The sequence below is a fragment of the Cricetulus griseus genome, chromosome 5, assembly GCF_003668045.3.
Source record: "Cricetulus griseus strain 17A/GY chromosome 5, alternate assembly CriGri-PICRH-1.0, whole genome shotgun sequence".
NCBI classification, from domain to species: domain Eukaryota; kingdom Metazoa; phylum Chordata; class Mammalia; order Rodentia; family Cricetidae; genus Cricetulus; species Cricetulus griseus.
In genome coordinates, this window is record NC_048598.1 from 14,288,500 (window position 1) to 14,295,000 (window position 6,501).

Below are 6,501 nucleotides of genomic sequence, written 5' to 3' on the forward strand. Positions count from 1 at the left end.
AGCTGACTCAGATCTCATTCACCTGGTCTCCTTTTCTGGCAGGACAGCTTGAACTTGCTCATGTGTCAAATTTGAGGGTCCTAGAAGAGCAGATAGGGGTGCGTAAGACCTCCAAAAGTCTGCAACTGGGCTTAATATGTCCTCACTTTTACCAGGTTACAGTGACCAAAGCAAAACTCACAGGCCCATTGTAGATTCAGGGAACAGCAAAATGGACTTTATCTCTGAATGGAAGGAAGAAGATGTAGTGTAAAGGGTTTGGGCACAGGAAGGTCTGAAGATGGCAAATATTGTTGAACCCAGCACACAAAGCGCAGACTGCATTTAGCTTGTGTTAAGCTAAAAGAGGCTGTAGGAGATGATACTCCAAAGGACGACCGGTAGGCTGTGAATGCTACCTAATCACAATATATGACAACTGCAAATAATAGATCCGGACAAATGGGTGTCCACTGCCTCACATCAAGGATGCACTTTTAAGGGTGGGACTGCTCAGAAAGCCAGCACTACCCAAATTCTATCCTTGTCCACGATGAGAGACAGCAAGGCACTTTATCATTATCTGGAGCTCTGACCAACTTCCAACAAAGAACTCAAGCTCAGTCTAACAGTCCCAAGCCAAAGTAGGCAAAAAGGAAGCCTGGCCCTGAGTCTCCCATCCCCTCACTCCCTGCATAAATGAGCCCTCTCTACCAGAAAGGACTGATCCAACAGGTGCAAAAGAACCTGTATGTTCCAAGAGCTAAGCCTGTCCACCAAGGGTCTTCTCAGATCATGGTGCCAGCATCTCTCAGGTTAATCACAGAATGAAGAGGGGACGGTGCGGATGGGTGATGAGTGTACTGGGCGAGGTAGCTACTTGGCCTTTGGTGAAGGAAGCTTGGGTGGTTCTCTGCTATGAGAAAGAAAGATGAGGCTTCTCTTGTTTCTCTGGGATTCTGTGAGGTTCTCTCTCTCTCCCTCTCCCTCTCCCTCCTTCTCTCTCTCTCCCTCTCTCTCCCTCTCTCTCTCTCCGTCTCTCTCCCCTCCTCTCTCTGTATGTGTGTGTCTGTCTCTATCATCTATCATCTATCTATCTATCATTTGCTGTAGGGATTAAACCCAAAGTCTCATGCACGCTGAGCAGGTACTAGGTGCACAAGTCCAGCAGAGCCATCCTTATACACCAAACACCTCAGCTTACTGCAATGACTGACAGACTGCATCCATTTGCATACTGGCCCACAATTCAATGCATGTGTCCACATTATTTATTAAAGAATCATTTGTTACAGAATAATGGGTTGGGTAAAAGGGAGGCACAAAAAAAGACTGGAGAGATTGGAGAGTTGCTAGTATACAACACTTATTTTACAAGTTCATTTAAAATAATTTTTATTATCAAGCTCTCTTAATGCTACCTGCAACCCTGGGAACCCCTGGGAAATTTACTTTAATGGTCAAATTTGCATAAAGCATTCTCCATCCATTCATGAGAGCCTGTTGAGATTCTGGGCTTGCAAGCAAAAGAGAGTAACTTTAACTTGGGACTTTACTAGTTTATGAGACAACATAAAATCAGCATGGTAATACCAGAATAATGGTATTTTTTTCCAAGTACCAATGGCAGAATAAATCAGATCCATAATTTCTGGCCCCTCTCTCATATGATACAAGACCCCAATCTCATGAAAACCGACCAGCCCAGTTGTAGCTCATGTTCATGTGGGGGACGGACAAGGGCACAGCAGTAAACAAAGGAATCTGAAGACAGAGGAAACTTCTCCTTTTTTCCAAAAGAGCAGAAAAAATTGCTGAAACATCTGAAACCAACCACTATGATGTCATAGCCACACCATCACAACAGTACTTAGTGAAGACACAGAGCAAGGATAAAGTGGTCCAGAGACTGCCGGGCAGCCTCAGAAAGCAAGTTCAGTTGAAACAGAAACATGGATAGTTGAGCCATGCAGGACATTTAGAATACTATTATTCTAAAAATATGCCAAGGACTCCTATTGAGTGGGTGCAGTGAAACACAGACCCGTGAAAATAACTGTTACAAAGGAGGGGGTTACTGTACTCAGAGTTTCCAGAAGCAGGAGGCATGGCAGAACACACAAGGTCACCATGGGAAACACTGAAATTCGGAAAACAGATGGGGAGGGAAAGGCAGCAAGGGATGGGGGAGGGCAGACAAGTGAGCTCTATACACTTGTGCTCAGAGAGTTTGCACAGTCCCAGTGGACTCTGGGCTATAGGGGTGTTTCACACGTGCTTGGTGGCTGGCAGGGGATAGTGTCCCTGGGTGTCGGTGTCTGATGAAAATGGAATGAGAAATACAGGCTGGATTGGTTGATTTGCTCATCAAAGGTACGCTGACAGGTGAGTCTGATCTCTGTAGGATTTAACCCTAGGAAGGATGATGCGTAGGCCTACAAGACGCCCTTGACGCCAGACGACAGAGAATAAATACACACAGTAGCACTGAGTGAGGTGTGGTGTGTGTCAGCAGTGTTAGCACTCAGGAGGTGGAGGCAAGACTGAAAGTTTGAAAATAGCCCGGGCGACATAGCACGACCCTGCTTCAAAGCAAACAAGCAAAACACAAAACAGAAAAAGAGTATGGGATGGCAGGGTGGGTGCACGGTCACATGACAATACCAGATAAGTTACATGAAGTGCAGAATGAGGCCTATGGGGCCTCGCTCATGGTTATCATACGATTAAACTGACCATCCAATATGCCACAGGCACAGTCTGTCGCATCTCCTTCTCTCTCTATGCCCTCGTCTTTTCCTCTACCCTTCATCATGCACTAATATCAGGGCTTGTTGAAATAGTTTCTGTGGCTATAATTAGTATGTGAATCAATTTTTAAACAAGACAGAATGGCATGTCCATTTAGTATGATCAAACATGATAATTTTTTAAGACAGGATCACATTACTCCATGCTGGCCCTAAACTTCTCATCCTCCTGCCTCCACCCATCAGACTTGGAATTACCGATATGGGCCACCGCACCCAGTTTCATGCCGTATTTTAGGGTTAAAACACAACTCTTGGTTATAGTACAGAGTAACAGATGCATGATCTTCCAAATTGATGTCAACATATAATAAATTTCCAGGCACTGAAAATGTTTAGTTTATGAAACACATCCAACTCTCTGTTTGCTTTTGCTTTAGTGGCGCCTGGGGGTTGAACTCGGAGCCTCACACATGTTGGATGTGTGTCCCACTGCGGAGCTGCACCCCCAGCCCCAGTCCTGCTCCCTCTTTGCCGTGTCTCTAGGTCCACATTTGTCTTCGTTTCCCTGCTAGAATCATATTCCTATTTGCTTTCTCTGTGTGCATTCTTGGAATGTTTCTGCTCAGTAGAGATGTAATATTAAGCTTTTCTCTTTTATTAAATATATCAGACAGCAGATTCTCTGGATGGTAAGCCCAGAGTTGCCAGAGGGTGTGTGTCTTCTGTCTGTTGTGAATTATGCCAGCCGGCTCAGCAGAGCATCGAAGACTGTTTCATATTATCAGCTGAGTATGCGAGACCTGGCCCTCCCAAGGATCGAGTTGTCCTCTAGCTCTCTCTCCACCATCATCGAGAGAAATTTAAGTCTTTTCCACTTTTTCCATAGATGAAGTGCATGTTTCCTTTGGCTTTCCTTCTGTTGGGTTTGGTTAATCCCTTCTAAACCAGAGAAGTCAGACTTAAACCAGGCACACTCCCCTCTGCACGAACTCTTCAATGCCTTTCATTTACTTGCCCTCAGTCTGTCTGTCATTTTGTGTACGCTCACACAAACTGTTCAGATTTCTATTTAACCATACTGCATTGCATTTGTGTTTCCGAGCTGGTTGCTTAGTTTTCTATGGCAGTTCAAAGTGAGTTGGCATCGTACTTCAAATGTTTTCTTTTATAAATAGTAAGGATGGAATGCTCCCGCACAATTACCACCTTTGAAGTTATTCAGTTTTCCTGTTGATAGGAAAGAAAGCTGCTGATGTTGGCTTTCTCCACTTCAGACCAATTCTCCGGCACCCTCATATGACTGTAAGTCTTCTAAATCTCAAGCTTTTTAAGTCTGATTCTTGAACCCATTCATTGCACAAAGCTGAACAAATTGCTTTAAAAAAAATTCATTTGTCCTTAAAGAACAGAGTGAATTAGTGTCACCCCACAGAGCTCATTGCTAAGTGTACTGAGAAATCACAGATCTGTGGCACTGGGGGAGAACTCCACGAAAGATGGGCTGTACCAGTCTCCCTCAAAACACAGCTCTTTCAAACCCACAACTCTGACCCATATTTCTGCAGATTCGTAGGGTTCAAGTATTCTTTCATGACATGCCCATTCTCCATGAAGCTAGCCACAAGCTCCTTATTTTCTTCAGTGTCTCCATTTCCTAAATAAAGGCATGGGATGGCTTCAACATTAAAATTCTAGAGATTACAACAAACTGGTAAATAAAAGAGACCTTAATGAATCATACTTTACCAAGACTGCAAAATGCTAACTTTAAAAGTAATATAAGGAACATCTGGTCCAATCTCTGCATTTTTATACATGGGGAGGGAAGCTCATCAGATTTGGAGAAATCTTAAGATTCAACTGAAGTGATAAATTTGGTGAGTGGCAGATCCCTGTAAACGCAGACAAAACTGATAACCTCCTCAAGTCAGAACTTTGAATATACTACATAACATGAAGCCTGGCTATAGTCACCTACGAACATTCAGAGTTATTCTATCAAGTTTGGAGAATGAAGGTAAGATAGTTTTATTTATTAGAAATGTGAAACAGAGAGTCTCAGGGTCGGCAGGCTCAACACAAAATGTTATGAACAAAGTCAATATGGAAATGTGCAATGGGATTTTAACTGACAAGGCTGAATTTGTAGCAGAATGTGTTTCATTGCTTCCCTGTTACTTGAAAGAACAAGTGAAGAGGCACATCCCTGATACACAATTTAGCTGTTTCTTGCATGTTTTCTATGTTGGGGAGCACATTGCTTGATGATACAGTCTCTTCCTTGCTCAAGAACTAGGTGCTACAAGGATCTGTGTTAACGCTTCATGTGAGGGTCTCAGAAAGCATGAGCCCTGAGCCAGCAGCAGCCGCATCACATAGAACTGTGTTAGATAGAAACATTATTGACCCCCCCATGATAGATTTACCAAATCAGAAAGTCTAAGTTGAGTCTCTACAACGTCTCTAGGTGAATCTAATACATGCTAAAGTTACAGAATCTGTTGTCTTTCCTATAACTCTACAGAACCAATTTAACAAGGGCACTTTTAAAGTCTTTTGAGTTGCAGACATCAGAAATTATAGAATATTCCTTTACACTGTGTGAGTATATGTTACCGCGATTGGTTTAATAAAGGAGCTGACTGGCCTATAGCAAGGCAGGAAGAAGTTAGGCAGGAGAACCAGACTAAGATGACACTGGGAAGAGGAGGGCAGGATCTTGGAAGTCATGAGGAGACACAGAGAGAAGCAATATGAAGTTGTCATATTGAAAAAAAGGCACTGCCATGTGGCAGAGCATAAATAATATAAAATATGGGTTAATTTAAAATGTAAGAGCTAGTTAGTAACAAGCGTGAGCTATTGGTCAAGCATTTATAATTAATAATAAGTCTCTGTGTGGTTATTTGGGAAATGGACGGAGGGACAAAAAAGTCTGCCTACAAGAAATAACTATATTTAAATAATTAAATAATATAAATTTTTGAAATGAAACAAGTTTTATTGAATAAATATAATAGCTTTCCTAGATATCATTCTATTTTCTTTGTGATTCAGGATTATTTATTTCCAGCATAAGGTGCTGCTTTTCTTATTTTATGCAGTGTGGGGATGGGACCCTGAGCCATCCAGGTTCAGGTACAGCTGGTAAAATCAGGACAGGCACAACCATGGTTAGCACAAAACAGAATATCTTGGTGTATTAGCTAAGATCAAAAATTAGTATCTTTAAGATCTGCGTTTGTGGGTCTTTGTGCTCACTCATGGATGTACACAGCAGCTTTGTCTGCCATCATTCATGTGCCTACAGGTTGTTCATCATTTATCTCCCTGCCCCTAGACCTGGATTGCTCTTCTAGAAAAAAAAGGTTCTTCCTATCCAATCTCCAAACCAAGATGCCCCAGGGATGGACTCCTAGGGCGGAAGGTGTTGGGAAAGCTTGCTGGGCAGATAAAATAGCAGCAGCTATGATCGCCTGTTACATAAACTGTTGTCACTGCTGCTGTGAGAAAAAGAAATTTAGGAAGACCAGCTGCCTTGCCCAAATCGTTCAAAGTCAGTGAAAATTGAAACCAGAAAATTTAAAGGTAATAACATTAGCAACACTGTCTTTCCTCGTTCACTAAAGGCCTCCCTAGAAAATATTAGTTTGGGTCTTAAATCAACATATTTGTATTAAATGTTCTCTTTTCTAAAAAAATATTTTATGAAAATTGCATACATCTACAATAAAAACGAGAGTTACAGAAATCTAATTTTTCCTGTCCA